The following is a 21,295-nucleotide window of genomic DNA, read 5'->3' on the forward strand; positions in this document are numbered from 1 at the left end:
AAACAAAGGTAGGAAAATGATTTTATTTTCAATTTAGTGATTGAAATGTGCCAGTTTTGAGAAAGAAAAGATATTAAACTTTAAATGTGAGTGCTGCAGAAAAAATAGAGTACTTGGAGGGCCACAGAAAAAATAGTTAATGTCTTATTAAAGAAATGACAATTTTGCATAAGGCAAAACTCTTTATAGTTTATATATCTTTCCTTTTAAGTGTTAAAGGAAAGTTTTATAAACTATAAAGAGTTTAACCTCATGCAAAATTGTCATTTCTTTAATAAGACATTAACTATTTTTTTCTGCGGCCCTCCAAGTACCTACAAATCCAAAATGTGGCCCTGCAAAGGGTTTGAATTTGAGACCACTGCTGTAGACCTTCTATGGTTTTTCTTATTAGGGTGGTATGGTATTACGTGGCATACAATTATGGGCTATTCCTCCTCTGGTTAACAGTTGTCATAGTGCTGACCACTTTGGGCAGTTTTAGACTTGGACATTCAGGCCCCAATTCTGCAAACTGTGTCTACCTTTAGGCGTCGTTTAGACGTCTCCCGCACGCATGTCGCACTGAGCGTCACTTAGGTGTCAGATGCGCATCTCCAATAATAATTTTTTTTTCCCTTCTAGACGCCAGGTAGATGTCCTTACAATGTAGTTATATGTAAAAAATGTGCTTTTTTTTTTATTCATTTCTCTTATTTCAGGATTTTAAGCTTTAACATAATAAAAACAGAGTACACCATCTTTAAAGGGATTAAAAAAAACAGTATACCATCTTTAAAAGGATATTTATAATATATTCTTTTCAGTGAGAGTTGAACTGGGAACATCAGTGTGAATCTTGAAAAAAATGTGACATGCTTACACGTTAACCTTCAGTCTAATCTGCTGTGCTACACAATGAGTCATAATAATAGCAATTCTGGTTCTATTATACTGTTCTGTATAGGCAGTTAATTCTGCTAGGATAGATGCCAGGAGACAACACAAGCTGGATCTCACTGCCCTGTCATATTCTTTTTCTTCATTATTTCAGGATTGTAAGCTTTAACATAATACAAATAAAGAAAATACACTATGCCATCTTTAAAAGGATATTTATATTATTTTATTTTCAGTGAGAGGTATTGACTGGGAGTTGAACTGGGAACATCAGTGTAGAAGGGTGTAACTTTAAGCTTCCTGATTCTGGTTGCATCGGAGGAGACTTTTCCAGCAGGTAACGTGATATGACTTCAAGGCTCTGGCTGTAATACAGCGCATAGCCTTATAGAAATCACCAGTTTTGCCACAAGAGAAGGTAAGGGAAAGGGAGGGAGGGAGATGCAAGGCTCGCCGATAGGAGGGAGCTGGATCGAACGAAGGGTGCTGGGGGTGGGGGGATGGAGAGGAGAAGGTACAGTTTTGGCACAAGAGAAGGAAAGGGAGGTAGGGAGGGAGATGCACGGCCTGATAGCTGGTGGGAGAGAGGGGGCTGCCGGACCACATGCTCATTCACCGCACGTGCTCACCATTCACCGCTCCAAAGGGCGGTGAATGGCCTCGTCTCTGATTTCACTGTGACCTTTTTTTTTTTGGTCACCGTTTCGGCAGATAACAACCACCGTGTCATTCTCTGCTACACAACCTTCCGTGTCAGTTTCTCTGACTCCCCTGTCATGTCATATAGCTTAGTGATCTACTAAGGAATCATCTGCTTAGCTATCATATCACAGTTAGCTGAAACAAAAGACTGTTAGCTCAATGGCTTAAAGCACTGCTTTCATTGTCCCAAAAGCCAGAATTTCAAGTATCAATTGCAAACTTCTCTTTTGGACCTTTTTTCTTCTAGTATCGCTAATGTTGTGCTGTTTGAGATGAAAATTAGATTTGATTGGTCTGTAGCTTGTAATTTCTATTAAAATGAGTATTGTGTCAGCTGAAGTGTATGAGGGAGTTGAACCCGCACCAGGCTCACACGCTAACCTTCATTCTAACTGCTGTGCTATACAATGAACCATAAAATAATAGCAATTCAGGTTTGATTATACTGTTCCGTTTAGGCATCGTTATGGCTGTAGCTATGGTGTCTTTGCAGCTCCGTAGCAGAGCACCTGAAGCACGCCTAAATGGCTGAGTTAAGCATATCTTAAGCTGTCAGGGTAGGAAACTTCTTCCCTGACTGAAAGAAGCCATTTCTGGCTCACCAAGTTAAGGCACCTTGTCCATCCTGTTCAGCTCTCATATAATGCCATTTTCTCAACTGTTATGCTGTTTGCAGGCTGTGAGGCAGTTTGGATGGTTGAGCAAGTGGGAGGAAGGCCAACCTATGCTGCCCCCCCCCCATGAAACATAGCACACCTGCCCTGTTTGCCACCCCTAAGAGCGACCCTTCTTATAGGTCAAGCATCCATGTTCCACCACCCCACTTCTCTTCTTTGTAGCCTGGGCAAGTAACTCATGGAACACAGGAAACACTAATGCCCAGATGCTACTCAGTAATGTTGTCCCCATATCACACAGGATTAGGATTATCATACTATTGTACCCTTTATGTAAATAAGCACAAGGTCAAAAATGGTTTAAGATTTTTATTGTAGAATATAATGTAACTTCCTAGATACTCAAATCTAAAATCATGTTTCAGTCCAGGAAAGCAGCAAGGTCCAAATTGTGACTCTGGTTGAATACGTTTTTTTCTTTATTTCTTATGAATTGTTAAGGTCCCATAATCTTCTCCTGGTAGTCGAAGGCAGGCTGTAGAAAAAGGAAGATGGATTGAGATAAATTAAGGCTATATTGGTGAGTTTTAGGCTGTCTTTTACAAAAATGTGTTAAATCATAGCATGCGCTATCTGCTACCGCGTCCATATGATAACATGCAGGCAGTAACATTTAGCATGCGCCAAGGATGCTGTAATGCACAACAGGTTTACCGTGTAATCAATGTTACCACATGCATGTTATTCTATGGACGTGGTAGCAGATAACACATGTGTTGATTTAACACATTTTTGTAAAACAGAGCCTAAAACTCACCAATATACTATTCTCTCAGAAAGTCATCAAGAAGTACACCCTTATGAACGTATGAGATATGATAGCAGGAAAAAAAAAGTGTTAAATAGGTTAATATCAGATAGTAAGCACAATTTGCAGTCAAGTGAAGAATATGTAGAGTAAGCAAACAAAGGTTGCAATATATCATTCTTGCCTATTCTTTCTGTTTTGGTCTTTGAGCTGCTTGTGTGCAGAACCTAGTTTTCAGAGACCTGCTCTGGCCTCTAGAAAACACAAGGGGAGTCATTAGCTACTCTGGGGAGATGAGCATAGTCAACCTGAAATCAGGAGAAATGAGGGAAAATGTTAGTTAAACATCTGTGGCAAAAGTAAAAAGCAGAAGTTGTGGGAGAATATGTCACAGCACAGTCTCAAAATAACACCTAGCACAAACACTGTTGGACTCCTAAAAAGAAGAGGCAGCTGCATCTGAACCCTTTTTATAATAAGGATGTCTAATAATTAGGCACCCATGACACACATGAGCAATAGTTATCCCACTGGCAATAGTTATCAAATGAGTTCTTACACTGAATATGACTCTAAAAAGAATTGCCTTTAGTTCTATGAGTAAAAGTACTGCTTCCATCATCCCAACATCATATGCTCCACTCTCGGCTACGGTTAACAGATAGTCATGTAACTTGTATATCCATTTTCCTGGCAGCAAAGTTTCAAATGTTTGTTCAGCAACACACCTGGAACCAATTTTTTATCATCACTAATTCTCAGATCTGCTAATGGCCCTGTGGAATGGAGAGAGTTGTGGCAGATATCGGGGACAAAACGTTAAAGGAGAATCACCATAAGCAATTACACAGAATGGGAGTCCAAAAGAAGAAATCGGTTCTGCCTGAGCTTTTTTGTAATTAAGACACCTAAGCAGCTAGCAATATATCATTCTCACCTGGATTTGGTATCTGAGCTGCTAGCATGGAGTTCCTTGCATAGGTGCAGCATATTCACCTGGAAAGATGAAAAATGTTAGAAGGACATCAATTGCAAAGTACTATAGCTGCTAATGGTCCTGTGAAATGGAGAGAGTTGTGTTAGATATAGGAAACAAGATAATCAGGAAAGGTAAGGTCTCAGAAATCAGCATAAGCAATAACACATAATGGAAGTCCTAAAAGATAAAACTCTGCTTTGATGGATCTTCTTATACTAAGCACGCCTAAGCACTGTTAGGACTTCCCGCCAGAAAACATTCAAACTGATTGGGTGTGCTTTGGGTGTGGTTTGGACAAACACACCGGTATTTAATCATTTCCTTCACTTCTCAAAGCTTTGCCAAGAAGCCACTTGTCATCTGCTTAGTCTGTAGAGGCACCTGTTACCAAATTCTGAAAGGAATTCCCTCTATAGCTCTATGCTTCAAAGCACTGTTTTTGTCTTCCAAATGTCAGGGGTTCAAGTCTTGTGTATGATTAGCAAAAATGTAATATTCATTTTTCTACCAGAAAACCTTGAAACTGTTTGAGCGTTCTTTGGCCATTCCTTTGCTTAAACATATTTGGGTTGAGCTTTAAAATGATCTGCAGCAATTCTCAGATGTCATCCTAAACCCCCTCCCCCACCCCAACATACGCTCCTCAGGCATGAAACCACACCAGCCACATCCTTTGAGTTAGGGGTTTCTTACCACGAGAGCTTAGGATATCCTAGCCATGACAAGCTCAAAAAAGTGTGCCTACAAACTGCTCATGCTGATGAAAAACAGCAAAGTCCACCAAGTATACTCCTATGAGAGCTAATAGGAAGTTGTTAGGAAGCTGTTAAAATGAGTGCAGGTGAGAGTGGGATTTGAACTGGTGAGCCTGAGAGATGGACAAGGTGCAGTAAGGTGCCATAACTTGGTGAGCCACACATGGCTTCTTTCTGTTAGGGGAGAAGTTTCCTACCATGACGGCTTAGGATCTCCTAGCCATGTGAAGGTGAAAATAAGTTTGCTTGCAAAGGGAAATGTGCTGATGAAAAATGACAAAGTCTACCATCTAGACTCTCTTAGGAGAGCTAATAGGAAGCTGTTAGAAAGTTGTTAAAATTAGTGAAGGTGACGGTGGGATTTGATCCGGTGAGCTGAAAAGGATAGAGGAGATGCATTAACTTGGTGAGCTAGAAATGCTTTCTTTGTGGTGACTATGATATCATTCCTAAGCAGATGATACATAGGCAGGTCAGCAAGCTATGATATGACAGGGCAGTGAGATCCACCTAATTAGAAGCTGATGTAGCTCAATGTGTTAAAATCCTGTGATGATCTTGTAAGGGTTGTAAGTTCAACACCCAGCGCATCTTTTAATTGAGGCATTCTACCTTGCAGGTGCACCTTGATGATCTCACAATGAGGTCAGCATTGTGCAGCTGCACACCTCCATTTTCAATGAAGAAAAATGCACGTAAAAATCTGTATCTGGTTTTTCTGTTTTTAAGCTTTGAGAAATGAAGTAATGTGTGCAATATTTATATATATTTTTCATGTTCTTTCTTTGCTGTCAAGAAAGAGCTGATAGCAGCACTGTTTGATGAGAAAAAAAAGGGGTTCTTTTTAAGCAGGAAATCCAAAGGTGTTGCAATTAGTAAATCATATTGCTATTTGGGCAGAAAAGTACTATGTTTTGCATGCAATATGTTTGTATTAATGTGCCCTATTGATATGGTGGCTTATTAAATCTATTAGGAGGAGAAAAAAGAGGAAAAAACATATTCTTGAACTCTTTGTAGAAAATATCATTTTGGAAGCCCAAAGCACGCCTAAGTTTCGCCTATATTAAGTCGCATCCAGCCCAAGCAAAAACCACACTTAGACCAGCTTTTCATTCGCCTATAATTTCTGCAATGTTTAGACGCGGCCTGCCGCCCAAGTAGTGTCTATCTGGAGTCTAACCCTAATCATGCTCATGCTACGCCCCCATGCCGCCCATGTCTACATACTTAGATGTGACTTTTCTTGAACGCCTACAAATATGAAGACGCATCCAAAAACTCACATCTACCTATATTCTGAGAATGCCTACCTGACGCCTAACTCCGTCTAAGTCTCAATTAATGCTGGTTAAGACCCTTAAATCGCTCATTATCCACTTAAGTCAGACGCCTAAAGGGTAGGCATCACTTAGGCGCCGTTAGGCACACTTTGCAGAATCGGGGCCTCAGTGCCAGCCTTTATCCATACATCTTTATCTAAACATCTGGCAATGCTTGGATGTTATGTGGATATGAACATAAGAACAGCTTTAATGGGTCAGACCAAAGGTCCATCAAGTCCAGTAGCCCGTTCTGATGGTGGCCCATCCAGGTCACTAGTACCTGGCCAAAACCCAAAGAGTAGCAACATTCCATGCTATCGATCCAGGGCAAGCAGTGGCTTGTCCCATGTCTTTCACAACCAGAGGTCATGGTAAGAGCAGATAGCGTAGCTGGTTTTTAGAAGGGTTTGGACAATTTCCTGGAGGAAAAGTCCATAGTCTGATATTGAGAAAGACATGGGGCAAACCACTGCTTGCCCTGGATCAGTAGTATGGAATGTTGCTACTTTTGGGGTTTTGCCAGGTAGTAGTGACCTGGATTGGCCACCGTAAGGACGGGCAACTGGGCTAGATGGACCATCGGTCTGACCCAGTATGGCTATTCTTATGTTCTTATATGTGTTTTAGAGGGAGGATGAGGAATTAGCAGCAAGATTTTGATTGGGGAAGGGGGAAGAACTTCCTTAAATCCTCCTATGAAGGGTAGGCCTAACAAACACTTTTTAAAAGCATAGATGCAGTATATGGAGGAATAAATGGAAACTCCAAATTTGAAATATTGAGGCATACCCATACTTGCTGTTTCTGATATGGGAAATACACAGAGAGTTTGGTTCTGCTCAAAACTTGCAGATTTATACATGTAAACACTTGCTTTCTAAAATTGTGTTTTATAAGTGTACGTGATAAACACATGCAAATGCTGATATTTATATGGGCAAATTGCAAGTAGGGCTTCTAAAATAAGGGCCAGTGTGTGATAGATGCTAATTTGAATGGTTTTATTATAGATTTTGTTTATTTTAATTATATTATGTGCATTTTAGATTTGTGACCCACCTAGGTTGTAAGTGGGATATAATTTTTTAAAATAAATAAAGTGAAGGAGAGGGTTGGACTGCACTTTTCTATGCAGAGATGAGATATGATGTGCAGGCAGGTTTTTTTTATAGCTTCACATAGGATGGTTATTCTTTTTTTTTTGAAATTCTTTATTTAAACACTGTGCTCACAAGTACTACAAGTACATAGTATAACATATCATCAACATCAAGAATACAATGAAAACAGTATATCAAGTCTCCCCCCGTCCCTCCCCCCCCAACCCCATCCCTCCTCCCCCCCCCGATCCCCCTAAAGTACACTACTTCCTATACTCCTACAACACCCCCCCCCCCACCCAGGAGATAGCATGAAAAAGGAAGAAGAAGTTGAATATAGTCCAAAGCTTCAAAGGAAATATAATAGAACTCACAGTGGGATTACCCCATCTAAGTCTCCAATGCCTGATCCTGAACCGCAAGGTCCCCCTCCACCTCTAGGAATCGTCCCCACAGGTCCTCAAATTGTTGCCGTTGGCGGGTAAGTAAAGCGGAAAGCCTAAACTTTTCACAGACCCAGCTCAATTTCACTCTCATCATCTCCACCGTTGGAACTGTAGTGCTCTTCCACAGGGACGCCAGCACCATTCTGGCAGACGTAAAAGCCAGTCTTGCCAGCTTATCCTGTGTGGCCTCCACAGTCCCCGGAATAATCCCCAACAAAGCTGTTGCTGCTCCACATGGGAAAGGACATTGTAACAAACTCCCCACATATTGGAACACCTGGGTCCAATAGTCCCCAACACGGGGGCAGTCCCACCACATATGAAAAAATGTACCCCTCAGACCACATCCCCTCCAGCACTCCCCTGTATTGGATGCACTCATCTTTGCAATCACCACAGGGGTGACATACCATCGCACCAAAAGTTTAAGTGCATTTTCAACCAATTGCGGGGCTACCGCTACATGATGTATGCGTAATGCAATTTGTTTCCATTCCTCCCTCGAATATGTGTGCCCCAAATCCTCCTCCCACGCCCTCATATACGTAGTTTTTTGGTCAGGGTCTGCATGCAGCAATCTATATAAATTGGAAATGCATCCTCGACTCACCGAGTCCCCCAGTAATAACTCAAACCCGGAACGCTTATAAGCGGATAAGTCTCTCACTTTACAACGCATAACATAATCCTTCACCTGGAGGTAAGGGAACACATCACTCTGCTCTAGATTGAAGGAGGCCCGAACCTCAGGAAACTCACGAATACGCTCCCCCTCCAATAGCTGGCCAAAACAACGCAACCCCCGTCGCTCCCATCTGCAAAAGACTCCCCCTTCCCTACCCGGGGTGAAATCCTCCGCATACCGAATGGGCATAAGATGTAATCTCCGCTTTCCACCCACCAGTTTCCTACCAGCCCCATTCCAAATCCTTAGCGTCCATTGTATAAAAGGATTAGGAATAGAAGCAATCTCCCTGTCCCTTAACCCCACCCATGGTAAGTATGACAAAGCTCGAATGCCCCTAGGCATCCCCAGGAGACCCTGTTCCACTAGAACCCACATTTTAGCTGGGGTCGCATGCCACTCCACCACCGCCCTAAGTTGTGCCGCCCTATAGTACTGTTCCAGGTTAGGTATTCCCATTCCACCCTCCTCTTTAAATTTGAACATGGCATATCGCGCCACTCTGGGGCGCCTACCCCCCCATATAAAGTGTAAAAGAGACTTATTCCAACGCACAAAGTATGCTTTGGGTACTTCTACAGGTAACACCTGAAAAAGATAAAGAAATTTGGGCAAAACCATCATGCGGAGCACCTCCATTCTGCCCATCCAAGACAAATACAAATGATCCCATCTGTCCAGGTCCCGTTGTAGTGCCACTCCTAAAGGAGGGTAATTAAGGCGGAACAGGTCCTCCCAGTCCGCCCCCAGCCATATCCCCAAGTACTTGATTGGGCCCCTCACCCAGCGAAAGGGAACCCTACGCTGCAGTACCAGGGCCTCCACCGCTGGCACTGAGATGTTCAAGATCTCTGTCTTAGACAGATTAGCTTTAAAGCCAGAAATCCGTCCATACTCTTGCATCAAATCCTTCAACGCCAAAAGCGAGCTCTCTGACCCCTCCACTATGGCCAAGATATCGTCTGCAAAGAGGGACAATTTATGCTCAACCCCCTGCACCTGCACCCCCTTCACTAGCCTAGATAAACGTATGCGTTGAGCTAAAGGCTCAATCACCAAAGCAAACAACAGTGGCGAAAGCGGGCACCCCTGTCTCGTCCCTCGATATAACTCAAAGGGTTTGGAATAGACCCCATTAACTTTGACACAAGCCATCGGGTTATGATACAGCGTGAGGATCCACGAGATAAATCGCTGCCCAAAACCCATCTGGCGTAGGACAGCCTCCATAAACGTCCAATCTACTCGGTCGAACGCCTTTTCGGCATCCACCGCTACCGCCACCCAGGGAGACCCCGATCTTCGGGCTTCCCACACCAGATTCAGCACCCGCCGTATACCATCAGCCGCCTGACGCCCCCCAATAAACCCCACCTGATCTGGGTGGATCAGGTCCGGCATATGAGCCGCCATCCTATCAGCCAGGATACGAGCTAGGATTTTAGTATCAATACCCAAGAGGGAGATAGGGCGATAGCTACCACACAAGGACTCATCTTTCCCAGGCTTAGGAAGGATCGTAATCCCCGCCAACCGCATATAAAAAGGTAAACATTCCCCCTCGTGCAGGGAATTAAACAATCTAGTTAACAAAGGTGCAACTAGAGGGGAAAGTTTCTTATAAAATAGCCCTGTAAACCCATCCAATCCTGGGGACTTTCCCGGCTTCAAATGTCTAATAACTCGGAGTACCTCATCCACCGTGATATCCCCCTCCAACCCCAGTGCATCCGAGCTGGACAAGGTGGGTAACCCCAAATCCCTTAAATAGGCTTGGCTCTCTTCCACAGAGCCTTTAAGCTCTGGTGTATATAGCTCCTGATAGAATTCCTGAAACCGTTTCTGTATACTTATATCGTCAGTAAGCACTGTGCCATCACGCTCCTTAATAGCCAGAATATTACTCCTAGATTGCTGCGTTTTGACCCTGTGAGCCAAAAGTTTACTGGCTCTGTTTCCTGTTTCAAAATATTTAAGCTTCAATTTCTCCAGATTAAATTTAATCCCCTCATCCTCCAACTTCCCAAGAGCCATTCGGGTTTCCTGAAGTTGGAGCTTTAACAACGGGCCCCCCTGTCCCCTCTTATGTTGGTCCACCAAAGTGCGGAGCGTTGCCCGTAGCTTCAATTCCTCCCTCTGTCGGGACTTTTTCTTATAAGCTGCAATAGATATCAGTTCCCCTCGCAACACTCCTTTCAAACTCTCCCAGATTGTCATGGGGGAGAACTGATCCACACTATTGAACTCCAGGAAATCAGAGATCCCCGTTTCTAACTTATGCACTACGTTTGGATCTCCCAACAGGCTATCATTCAACCTCCAGTACGTATCCCCTCCCCTTGGCCCACCCCAGCATAGATCCATCCAAAGCGGGGCATGGTCCGACCAACCTATGGTATCAATCTTGGTCTCTTTCACTTTACCCCCCCACCCTTTATCCACACATATCATATCTATGCGAGTGTAGACCTCATGTACTGGAGAATAAAACGTGTAATCCCTACCCATCCAATGTTGCACCCGCCACCCATCCTCCACATTAAGGACTTCCAGAAATCTCTTCAGACATTTTCTATCACTCTTAAGTCTATCTCCCCCCTTACCCGTGGAATCCCAGGCTGGATTGAGAACCAAATTAAAATCTCCCCCCACTACCAAGTGCCCCACCTTAACCGACAAAATCCTAGCCAATAGAAGATCAAAGAAGTGGCCCTTTTGAGAGTTTGGTGCATACAAATTGACCAACGTTACCCGGGTTCCATCAATAGTCCCAGTCCATATGAGCCACCTCCCACCCTCATCCCTCCATACCCTATCGGGAACTACCTTCAGCCTGTGAGAAAACAAAATCCCCACCCCCGCTTTTTTCCGCTCCACCCTGTTAGAAGCCCAAACCCTCAGAGGATAGTCCCGAAACTGTACAAGTTTTTCCCCAGCTTTCACAAAATGAGTTTCTTGAACAAAACAAATATCAAAACATAGGCGCTTAACTTCTTTCAACAGCAGTTGCCGTTTACGCGGCATGTTAAGCCCCTTTACATTCAGACTGCCCACTCTTAGTACATTATCCCCCCCCATTTTCGATTAAGAACACACACCCACCTCCCTCCTGTTTCCCCCACCTTCCCCTTCCAGACACCATGCCCCCCCCTCCCCTTCCCTCCAGCTCTCCCCCCTTCCCCCCCTCCCCACCCCACCCTCGCACCCACTCTCCCCACTACCTCCAAGACTTCAAGTGACAACACCCCCCCCCTCATGTCACCTTAGTAATCCATCCCGTCCCCACATCCAAACCCCTCACACCCCAGAACCTCCCACCAATCACCTCCCCGGCTCCGATTCATACAGTCCCAAGAACATGCTCACAGTCCCCATTGGGTCATGATCAAGGTCCATACCACTGGAGCCATGAGAATTAGCCCCTTCAGTTCACCAGTCAGGTGTCAGGAACCGCGGCTGCACTCAGCTCAGCCACCTCCCCCTCCTGTCGTCCACGCTGTCGTCCTCTCCTTCTCTGGGGCACCGCCTTCCACTGATACCTCTCCAACTTCTGCGCAGGTACGTTGCTCAGCACGGAGTCGCCCATCTTCACCAGGCCCTCCTTCAGGAGCAGCGCCTGCAGCTCCGCCACTGTTGACACTCGCTTATGCACACCATTAATAGTGACCAATAGGCCAAAAGGGAACAGCCAGCGGTAGCGCAGGCTGTGTTGCTTCAACACCTCCAACAACGGACGAAACTCTCTCCGCTTCTGCAAAGTGATGCTCGACAGATCCTGAAATATTTCCACTCTCAGATTCTTCCAGGGAATAACACCCAATTCTCTAGCTTTCTTCACCAATCGATCCTTATCAGGGAAATGGTGGATGCAGGCTATGATATCTCTCGGGTAATCCCCAGTTTTTGGACCGAGGGTTCGGTGCGCCCTATCCACTCTCAGGCCCCCACCGGTGGTCTCAGAGGCCCCGTCATCCGCCAGTAGGAACCGGCCAAGATCCTGTACCACAGCCACAGCATCTCCGTACTCAGCAGTATCTGGAACTCCCCGGATCCGGACATTGTTCCGTCTGGACCTGTTCTCCAAATCTTCCACTAGAACACAGCAGTCCAGAAGATCTTTCTGCACTGCCTTCACCTGCGTAGTGAGTCCTTGAACCGTCTCTTCTTGTTCCCCCATCCGACGTTCAGTTTCATCCACTCTACTGAGCAGGTCTGCAAAGTCCTGCCTGATCTCTTTCACAGCTTCTTTAATTTTTCCTTTCACCGCCGCCACCTCCTCCTTAATTTCAGCAGCCCACAGTTTCAAATCAGCCTTAGTTACAGCTACAGCCACCGCCGCCGATCCTGCACGTCTGAGCCTCGGGGAAGCGCCACGTTCTGACTCATCCTCCGACACGCTTTCCCCCGACTCTTGCGCTGACTCGCGCGCTGACAGGCCCGAGGTCCCTCGCACATGGCGGTGGCCCCCCTGCTCGCCGCCACGGTCCGACGCCCTGCCGGGCTCCACTAGTTTTTTTACCGGCATCGTAGAGGTGCGCCCAGCTTCCCCCGCACTGTCGCAACTGCGCGAGGTCGGGTTTCAGCAGCTCGCTCCGGGAATGGGACGCTATAGAGGAGGGAGAGTCAGAGCAAAATCTCTAACCCTCCATCTTGGGTCGTGACGTCACCGGAAGTCCAGGATGGTTATTCTTAGTTTTACTCCATTGTTTGTAAGGACATGTAGTCATACAGTAGGGAAATCAGAACTATGAGTGCTTGCATACCATGGGAAAAAACCAGGACTGGATCAAATTGTCTTGGAAATTGGAAGATTATTGTAAACTTTATTTTTTGCTTAATGCCCCTTATTTAAAGATCACAGCTCAATTCAGTGGCCTAAGCCACAAATCTAAAAATCTGATACCTGATGGTCATAAACCAGTATAGTGTTCAGGAAACTCCTAATGACTATGCATAAAGGGGAAAGGGATGGGATTTAATATACTGCCTTTCTGTGATTACAATCAAAGCAGTTTACATATTACATTTATTTTGTACCTGGGGCAACTCTGATAACTGAGGGCCACAAACCAGTTTGGAATTCAAGATATCCCTATTGACTATACATAAAATAGGTTTGCATACAGTGGAATTACTGAGCATGTAAATCTTTTTCTGGATTTTTTTTTTTTCTGATCCTTACATATGCACAGACCGAGGACATGTGTACATGTATGACTTGGAAAGTAGGCTTTTTGTTTTGTTCATTTTAGATAGAATTCTTGTTTCCCACTGAATTGGAAATATAACACCTTAGTGTATCAGGCTTGTAGCATGAATAGCCTCAGAGCTCTTATGAAAGAGACAAATGTTTAGCAGTAATCAATATTAGCAATCTTTGTTAGTATAAATCTCTTTATAGTGACTAATCATTAATAATTCATTTGAGCTAAAAGACTTCATTAGAGGAAAAGTTGTTTATTATGTAGGAGCTTTTGATTAGAAGGCATCAAAAAGAATTTGCCAGAAAATGTAAGCCGATTAAATGGTGCTCTCATGAGTATTTCAGCCAAATGCACACGTGTTGTTTTGACAAAGCAAATCCATGAGCATCAGTGAAAATGTCTTAATTTATGATAATACCAATGGGCCAAAAATGGGTGCAATCATGTTTGCTATGAAGGAGGATTTTAGAAAGAATATTCAAAGTCATGATTGGGAGGTTCAGGTCGGGACATGCCAAGTTCTACTGTAGTTTAGGACAAATTCTGCCATTGTAGAGCCTGTTTTAAATACATCCAAGAATAGACATGTATTTTCTGGTCTCTTGCAGTGGGAGCATTTATTTTACAGCCATTAACATAATTTACATCAGTGGGGTCAAGACGGTCCCATAAATATGTGTTATGCCAGAATGTACAATACTCGTACAGTACATATGTTGGCCATTTCAGAAAGACGCGCGTCTATGTTTTCCAAAGATGACTCAGCACCCTATTTATCCCCTTTGCCTTTATGTTAGGGGGAGACAACAAACTGTGGGATTAAGGGGGTGACTTCCCCTAAACCCTCAAGTGGAGCACTGCAAAAACTGCACAACTTTCTGTAATCTAGATGTGCCCAGGAGAAGGTGTAAAATCTCAAAGTTCATGTCAACCAACATAAGCATGCATTCCCCTTCTGAACTGAGAGTATTTTTCATCCCACCCTAAATACTCCCTGATCATGCTCATGTGCTATATATATGCATATATTCATATTTTGGATGTGTATATACCAACTTTCTAAAATTGGGATTTTGACATATATGCAATATACATAGAGGACCTGATTCTATATAGGATGCTGGTCTCGGCAACCATCCCAACAGCCCACCCCGACATCCCAACATCCAAATAACCCACCCCAATACCTCAACAGCCCACCGGACACCCAATTTCTCTAAACCCCAATATGTCCCCATTACTTTATTTAGTCTTAGCCCTGCTCTACCCATTTGGATGCTGTCACTCACTACTTCTAACCTGATTCCATGAGTAAGACTGAGCTTGATGATGGGCAATGTGGGAATATAGTCACCATATAGCTCAAACCAAAAAAAAACAAAAAATGGAAGTGACACTACTTGTTTTAAAGCAAAGGTGATTCAAAACTGCAACTCATATGTATATCTCTTTTAGTGCTCAGAGAATTAGTTGTCAGACTGCGGAGCAAGTCCGCATGATGGAGCGTCTGAAGTAATCGCCTCTAATCATTGCACGTGAGACATGGTGTACAGATTCATATTCAAAGAAATCAATGTGTAAATTCAAAACGTGAAAACTTACTTGAAAAAAGCTGGGTTAGGGCTCAGAAACACATTATGGGTTCTAACGCGTTTCGCCTGGGCTTTTTCAAAGAACCCGTACTGCAGCGCTCAGGTGTAAAATCTGCCGCACTCAGCTACAAACATCTTCAAAGTATATGTATGCTTTTGCTTTAATTATTATCCCCTCAAAATTTATCTTCGCAGTGTGAATTAAAGTAGGCACTCTGTAGAGCAAAACATGGACTTTCCTTCATATTGAGGGTGGACAATAGAAAGAATAGAAGATTTCTGGGGGTAAAATGCTGTTTCAACTACATGAAGGGTCATCATTATGACCTTTCAAAGAGGTGATTTTAGGTTTCCACATATGTAAAAGGCACTATTTACAAAGGTAAATTGGCATACACATATAAGTCGTGATTTTTAGAAGATATGCTACTTATATGTGTGAATACAGCTTGCACAGATTTGAAAAAGTCGTGTTCTGTGAGAACCTTAAAATTCTAAATGTATTTCCTAGTTTAAAATGAAAATACACACTCGCAATCCAAAACATTTCCTTGTCAGTATTTATACCTGCTCCAAGGCACACATAGCTATCAACTAACCGGATCTTAAGTCTGGAGAAGTGATTGGAGTAGTAATTGTGCTGTGACTCTCTGATATTCAAAATCACCTCAGAGACGAACAGTTGAGTTTCAGAATTCAGCATCCGTAACTGGCTCTCCTTTCACATGCACTTTTGCAGAATCTACTATTTACATATGTACGTATTGGCACATGCTACAAAGCCCTATTTGAAGCCACTCTTGTTTGTTTTGTATGTTTCTTCGTAAAACTGCTGTTTTCCTCTGTAGCTGCCACCAAATGCATGTGTTTTTCCTCAGATCCTTATACATATTTTATTAAAATGCTCCATGTTCAGGAAGCCTTATTGTAAAGAATGTTGCAGACTGTGAATGTCCCAACTTGGACGTCCTTTTTTCCAGTCCAGGCGACCTAAACAGAATTGGGCTTTAAAGGTTATACTTCACAAAAGAGACGCTGCTCTTTCCATTTAATTGTAAACTGTATTTCTGTGTGATATACAGATTTGACTGAATTCCTAACCTTGTAAAAAAAGATGCACAACATGTGTTTTTCATGAGCATGTGTAGGCTATTTTTGTGAAAGAAATATTTTCAGATTATTTCTTCCCACAGCATCTTTCAGGAGAATATATGTGACCATCTCTGGCAAAAGAAACAGATCCAAAATGTTGAGAATGGCTGATATTTTTTTTTCTTGCCTCAGGTCCATAAACAATCTGCAAAAGTTACATGTTTGAACTTCTGTAACTTTTTTCAAAAATTTTTTTCATACAAAAGGATGGTGTTTGGACTGTTATATTACAAATTTGCTCTAACAGAATTCATGAAAACCTCAGGGTTTTTGTTGTTGTTTTTTCTGGTGACTTTCATCACCTTTTCTCTCAGAAGAGTAATACAAGTAGCAAAATAAACCAACACATGTCTGGTAAATGAACAGTATCGATATTCTGTTTTGTACTTTATTAATGTATTAATATTAGTGTGCTGAATTACATTACAGCAATAAGAACTGAAAGCTGGGAGTGCTTTCAGCATCTGGCCAGAGTTTTCCATATATAGTAAAGTATTTTGTCTGCAATGATTCTTTACAGTACAGTGACCTTCCATCCACCCTTCCCTGGTCTTCCCTTTCTCTGGATACACATGGATAATAGTGCTATTAAGAGTGGAAAAAAAGAAAACAAATTATTCATATGTTATTTGAATGTTCTGATTTGTGCTCATTACGAGTGGGTGCTGAAAAGTTCTCAGCTCAACCAACCAGCTTCTTAAATTCTGAACATTATTTTGCTACTGTAAACTGAAAAGAGTGTTATTTTGTTAAGCGCCAATTTCCAGAAATGAAATTCTATGTTTTGACATTGTTTCAGATCATTGATTGAACCATATCCACGTCATTCTCTTCTTGGTTGGGCTGAGAACTTTTCAGCACCCCCCTCGTAGATGCTCGTCATTTGGCCTTTATCTGCCATCATGTTTCTTTCTTTTTTTACTTTATTTAGTTTTTAATGCTAACAAAAAGTGCAGTACAATTTACATACAAATAATAATAATCAAATAAGCACTTATAAACAATCAGAATCTATACAAAAGATAAAAATTCCCTTCCCCGTCCATCATTACCATCAGGAATAATCCCAATACAAAAGATATACCCCCCTCCTGCTCTCACCCCCCCTGGATGTGTGGGTGCAATACAATGGAAAAATAAAGATAAAGGGCAACTATAACAAATCTACAAAAGACATCAATGAACCCCATACCAATTTGAATATCTTATTATGCCCCAGCAAGTCAGCATTCATTTTCTCATACTTATAAGTAACCAGTTTTAGCTTACTCCAGAGGGAGAAATTTAAAAGAAAAATTGGTTCTTTTTGGGTTTTTAAAAAAATGCTTTATTGGTTTTTAATACAAATGAAAGAACAAAAGATATTCCACATATTCCACTATTATCTATACAGGTAACATAAATATCATTCAGTAATTTCATTTTCCTGCATATAATAATATCATAATATATCCTAATATACAATACAAATAAAGAATAAAGTTACCCAAATATCACTATCAATATTTATTCCCCTCCCTCCAACCCCCCACCCCCCTGGATGTGTAAAGATAAATAAACCAAAGAAAAGAAGAGATATGATGAAAATATATTATGTTTTTACAAATTTAGTCAATGGGCTCCAAATTTTATTAAATACCTCACTAAAACCCCTACATTCTGCGTTAATTCATTCGTATCTGTATGTAGTACACACATTCACCCACCAAAATGTATAATTAATTCTATCATGGTTAAGAAAATTGGTTCTATTGGCCCTACCAGAGATAGGAATAGGGCCCATCCCAACATTTGTACATTTCAGTTGTGGACTTTGTCTGCTTTCATTCCATTTCTCTAACCACATTAACAGATCACAGTCAAATTTATTCATTTATGCATTTGTTTCGATTTATATCCCGTCCTTCCAGAAAGCTCAGGGCGGGTTACAGGGAAACATAAACAGTTTCATTAAACAGTGGAGAACCTATCTACAACATATAGGGACATGCATAGTTTCAAAAGAGGGAACCCATTCAGCATATACAGTAGATACATACCAAGTTTCAATAAATAGAGAGCAACCTATCTACAACACATAGGAGCAGGTGGCGTACATTGGATGATCATGGGGAATACATGCAAACTGAGTCAGATCATAAATAAAGTTTTCAGACCCACACATTCCTCAGATTGTTGTACATCACAGGTCATTTATGTCACAGTAATGCCCTTGTAATAATAATAATAATAACTTTATTCTTCTATACCGCTATAGTCAGATGACTTCTAGGCGGTTTACATTGAAGAGGGCTGGACAATCAGCGAATTATAAAATGCAAAAAGTGAGGGTACAACATACATAGGTAATACACTTGGGTAAGTGGTGGTAATCAGATATATATACTTAAGACCAACAACATGGTAAAGACACAAATTATAGAGCAGAAAGGTTGATTCAGTAGGCAGATACAGTGTGCCCTAGTGCAACACTGGATTTCTGCTAAACATTCCATTCGTGATTTACAGTTTTGTTGTCATTAAAATTGTTCCGACTAGGAATAGAGGGGGTGATATGGATGTTCTCTTTTTATTTATGAACTGAATTTAATTCAGCCTTCTGGACTAAACCAGGAAATAGAGTATAGACATTTTTTATGACCAATGAATTATATTGAGGAGGAATTTATTCACACTACTTCCTTGTTTCTACAGCACCACTTTGTCTATGCATCTCTGTGCATTGTGAATAGCGTTAGGCATGCACATTGTGCATGGTAAGCCTGGCCTTTTAATGCAAACACCTGATGGCAAAGTGTGCAGTGCACCTAATATGGGTGTCAGGTCAAAACCGCGGAAGATAAAGGCGCGCGCCAACAACTGAGCGCAGCGCGGAGGCGCGCACCGAAGAAAATAACAGTTTTTAGGGGCTCCGACGGGGGTGTGTGGGGGGAACCCCCCCCACTTTACTTTATACATATCGCGCCATGTTGGGGGTGGTTTGGGGGGTTGTAACCCCCCACATTTTACTGAAAACTTCACTTTTTCCCTAAAAACAGGGAAAAAGTTAAGTTTACAGTATAATGAGGGGGGTTACAACCCCCCAAACCACCCACAATGCCGCCGTGATCTGTATTAAGTAAAGTGGGGGGGCTCCCCAACAAAACCCCCCGTCAGAGCCCCTAAAAACTGTCATTTTCTTCAACGCGCGCCTCCATCTTGTGCTCAGTTGTCGGCGCGCGCCTTTATCTTCCGCGTTTTTGTCTATGTACCCCTAATATGTGCTTACATGTTTAATATGCATCACACAAAGGTTTTTTTTCACAATCCTAAACACATATTGAGCATACATTTTGTCTTAATTCACATGGCTTTTTTTTTTGTTTGTTTAATCATTGCAAGGTTACTTCTCATTAATATTCAGCATGCATAGAATTTTTCACACCTACAATTATTTAAATTTCTCTTGGGAATGTACAGAACCTTTTGATTATATACGGTACTGTTAATATATAAGCTGACACATAGCTCACTGGTAAGGCGGTTGAAGTTTGTATTTATACATATTAATTTTCACTTTTATATTAGGCAGTAACCTAAGATTTGTATAATTATTCTATTTGTTATGATTAATAAATTATATAAACATAAGAATAGTCTTACTGAGTCAGATTAATGGTCCATCTAACCCAGTATCCCATCTCCATGGTGGTCAATCCAGGTCATAAGTACCTGGCAAAAACACAAATAGTAGGAACATACCATGCTACTGAGCTAGGGCAACCATTGGCTTCCCCCATGTCTGTCTTAATAGCAGACTATGGACTTTTCCTCCAGGAATATGTCCAAATCTTTTTTTAAAACCAGCTGTGTTAACTGCTGTTACCACATCCTCTGGCAATGTGTTCCAGAGCTTAATTATTCTTTGTGTGAAAACATATGTCCTCCTATTGGCTTTAAAAGTATTTCCCTGTGACTCCATCGAATGTCACCTATCTTTTAAATTTTTGATGGAGTAAAAAAATTGATCCACTTGGACCCATTCTACACCACTCAGGGTTTTGAAGACTTCGATCAGCTGTCTCTTTTCCAATTGGAAGAGCCTACTCTCCTTAGTTTTTCCTCATGCGAGAGGAACTCTATCCCCTTTATCATCTTGATCGCTCTTCTTTGAACTCTTTCTAATTCCGCTATATCTTTTTTGAGATAAGGCGACCAGAATTGAATATGTTACCTAAGGTGAGGTTACACCATGGAGCGATATAGAGGCATAACATTCTTAGTCTTGTTTACCATCCTTTTTCTAATAATTCTTAGCATCTTGTTTGGGTTTTTTTGGCCGCTGCCACATATTGGATGGAAGGTTTTAGCAATTATCCAGAATGCCGCCCAGTTTTCTTGGGTGCTGACCCCCAAGGTGGACCCTAGCATCCGTTAACTATGATTTGGGTTATTCTTCCCAATATGCATCACTTTACATTTGTCCACATTAAATTTCATCTCTCCTTTGGACGCCCAGTCTTCTAATTTCCTAAGGTCTGCCTTCAATTTTTCACAGTCTGCATGTGTTTTAACAACTTTGAACAGTTTAATGTCATTTGCAAAATCACCTCACTTGTCATTCCAATTTCCAGATAATTTATAAATAAGTCAAATAGCACCAGTCCCAGTACAGATCACTGCAGCATTCCACTATTTACCCACCTCCATTAAGAAAAATGGCCATTTAACCCTACCTTCTGTTTTTTGTCTGATAACCAATTCCTGATCCACAACTGAACATTGCCTGCTATTCCATGACTTTTTAATTTTCTCAGGAGCCTCTCATGAGGAATTTTGTCAAAAGCTTTCTGAAAATCTAGATACACTACATCAACCAGCTCACCTTTATCCACATGTTTATTCACACCTTCAAAGAGGTAGAATATATATACACTCAAAAAAAAAGAAAAAAGATAGAGAGCCCTTTTACTGTCCAGTTCTTCGTCATGAACATTTGTAGTGGAGTGGAAAGCTCTTGTCTTTTCTGTTGGTACTAATAAACTTTTCAAAGACATATGGTTCTTTTCCAG

General features: G+C 41.9%; 1 protein-coding gene and 1 long non-coding RNA gene across 23 annotated transcripts in view; one reads left to right on the forward strand and one right to left on the reverse strand.

Moving 5' to 3' along the window:
• The window catches only part of CACNA1C (calcium voltage-gated channel subunit alpha1 C), a 1,333,094-nt gene that overhangs the window by 169,618 nt on the left and 1,142,181 nt on the right, over positions 1-21,295 (forward strand). The gene's annotated exons all lie outside the window — the stretch shown is intronic.
• Positions 2,569-21,295, reverse strand: part of LOC117363431 — a 54,688-nt gene continuing 35,961 nt past the window's right edge. Inside the window, exons 2-3 of the long non-coding RNA XR_004540054.1 lie at positions 3,944-4,002; positions 2,569-2,733 (exon numbers count right to left, since the gene is read on the reverse strand). This is a non-coding gene — a long non-coding RNA (uncharacterized LOC117363431). The remainder of the gene's footprint in view (positions 2,734-3,943; positions 4,003-21,295) is intronic.

The sequence above is a fragment of the Geotrypetes seraphini genome, chromosome 7 (genome assembly GCF_902459505.1).
Source record: "Geotrypetes seraphini chromosome 7, aGeoSer1.1, whole genome shotgun sequence".
Taxonomy (NCBI): Eukaryota; Metazoa; Chordata; class Amphibia; order Gymnophiona; family Dermophiidae; genus Geotrypetes; species Geotrypetes seraphini.